Below are 2,923 nucleotides of genomic sequence, written 5' to 3'. Positions count from 1 at the left end.
ATGTCAAAGTAGAGAGGAGCCTAGTAGGCCTATTTATTTCATTCATTACACAATATGAATAAGCTATGCAGACAGTTGTAAAGAAAGAACATCTTTTTCTTCTGTTCTCTACTTGTTATAGTTACACAGTATTAGGGGTGTGGCTGTATTAAAAGTATCCACTGTTCTCCCATGCTCTAACACACAGTAACGATGAAATGTGTGCTGTTCTCACATTCTTCCTCTGTATGTACACATAAACAACAAGGCAGGGAAATATAAAAGGAATTTATTTTATTGTTTGGGTACATTATTGTTCAGTGTACATGCTCACATCTGAAACAAACTTTACGTGCTTGATAACTCTCCCACCCCGCAGACATCTACACACCAATACCGATTTATATTCATAGCGGCAAGTGCTATGTAGCTCCACGTAGGGGACACGGAAGTGACATATAGCACCTTCATGCGGCGTCGGAACCGCGTAGGAAATTCACAGCCGCACCGGCAGAGCTCCAGAATGTGCAACTCGGCCGGCTCACGCGCGGACGCGCTACAGTGCGAGGGCCCGCCAACGCTGCTTGCAGCTTTAATTGTTGCTTATTTCTACAAGGTTTATCACCTGTCACCTTCTTGGTAGCCTACTATCAGTAGCTATTTTAGTTATTATAAATAAGGAAAATAGGGGAAAAGTAAGGTAATGTTGTTCTTGTTTTTTAAATGGACCATTGCTATACCTTTTTCATCTAACCATTCCTTTACAGTGTTAAGGGGTTATTGCACTAATTATAAAGGTTAAGGACTAAGTTACTCATTCCTGCTCATCGTTACACTCTTTATTGGTGCATTGGTTAAAAGGTTTAGGTACTTTTCTATATAATGTTGTCCTTTATATCTTTAAATACTAGGTGGTTGAAGATAACGTAAAGCGTAAAGCTATTTTTCTTTTCGTAAGGAACAAAGGGCTAACTGTGTTTTTTTTGCAAGAAACTCATTCAGGTGAGGCAGACACTAAATTTGGAAAGTGCAATGGGGAGACTATTTTTTTCAGTCATGGAACATCACATTCGGCGGGAGTTATGATTTTAATAAAGATTCCCTGGGAGGATCATTGACCATAAAGGCGACCCTATGGTTATTGGCTAATGGTCACCGCAGAAATTAATAGTATAAACTACATTTTAATATGTTATATGGATACAACAGGAAACCTCAGAACAAAAATCTCTTCTCATCCTTAGGTAAAAGCCTAGAGGACTGGAAAATGCTCTATTCAACTGATAAAGTAATAAACTGGATATGTCTTTGTGAGCAAATGGGAATGGCTCAAATTTAAAGTGAAGCAGAAAGCAATTAGGACAAGTAAGCAATCATCTAAACTCAACTCAAAAGATAAGACAAAGAGACATCATTAGTAACATTAACAAACTGTGTTGTAAACTGTACATGTAGGATGAGAGTCCCGCCCTGAACACATGTACATGCTGACATTCACCCACAGTCAGCGCCACCTGCTGGCAACAGGAAGTGACTTTTAACGAAGCAGCCCCCCGCACGTTTTACCTACGTGCACGAATTTTCTGTGGTACGTGTATCTTGTCCAGACGACAAAAAAGCCTCTTGGAGCGATGCCCTAAAATCAACAGGAAGTCGGCCATTTTGAATTTTACGTCAAATTTTGGATGATTTACACACTTCGTACTTTAACGAACTCCTCCTAGGGATTTAGTCCGACCGACCTCAAATTTGTGCTGTGCCTTCTAAAGGCATTGAAGATGAAAAGTTGTGCTATTTGCGAGTTTTCGTCAATGGGTGTGTCCGTGGCGTGGCGTCAGAGATCAAGTCTTCGCCATGACACAGGAAGTTGTTGTAACTTCAGTGTACATGCTCACATCTGAACCAAACTTTACGTGCTTGATAACTCTCCCACCCCGCTATGGAGGACCGATCCTGACACAGTCAGAAATAAACAGAAATAAATAAATGCTCAATAAATAATAAGCATCCAATTAAATACACAAAAAAATTAAGTAAATAAATAAATGTAGGTAGTAATTAATTATACAAGGAGACATAATGTTATATTTTAATTAGTGCCTTTACTTATTCACCTTTGTTATAATTACCTTATTTGTTTATTCAACTTTATTTATTACAAATTTTTTTAATGTATTTATTTATGTGTGTGTTTTAATATTTTTGTCTGTTTTATTCTCCTTTGTATTTATTTACCTTATTATTTTCACCCATGGTATTTATTTCTGCCTGTCTTAAATTTTTGTATGCATTTCTGCCTCATTATGCAAATGAGGAGGGGCTGTGTTCTCAAGGGGTCATCTTCTCTGCTATTGGTGGATCAGTCAGACAGGAGAGCTCTACTCTGCCTGCAGACATCAACGATCTTGCCCCTCACACAGTCAGATGGCTTCCTTCAGTGCGCTGAGGTGTTTAACAACTCTGAAGACAATACTACCAGCAATGTCTTCCTTCTCTTTTCACGTAGAAGCACCGACAGACAGTGCTTTCAGTTTGCTGCATGCATGGACACAGAACTGCGGTATAGGGAGAAGCACACGGTCAGCTGGCTGCAGCTAAATCTGGAGTGCACTCGTATTCAATTCTGTATGGTAAATTCAGTTTTAACGGAGCAGAGCGAGCTGACAGGCAGAGTTAGAGACTTTTTCTGTCTGTTTCTCTCTTTACAAAGACGCATGTTGCAGTCAGAGTCTTCTCTGAGATGCGAGCACGACATACAACACAATTTATCAAATTACACAACGGATATACAGTATGAAATAAGATTGATTGGATTATACTCACAGGAAGTATAAAACCTCTTACATGGGTCTATTAAAAGTAAAGTAACACAAAAATGTCAGGGAAATTACTTTACTTAGATTTAAGTACTGCAGTTGTACATTTGAAATACCTTCCTACCTTT

Source organism: Micropterus salmoides, unplaced genomic scaffold (assembly GCF_014851395.1).
Source record: "Micropterus salmoides isolate LMB-PRFRI ecotype aquatic unplaced genomic scaffold, ASM1485139v1 Ms_hic_scaffold_6, whole genome shotgun sequence".
Lineage (NCBI taxonomy): Eukaryota > Metazoa > Chordata > Actinopteri > Centrarchiformes > Centrarchidae > Micropterus > Micropterus salmoides.
This window is presented reverse-complemented; position numbering follows the sequence as displayed.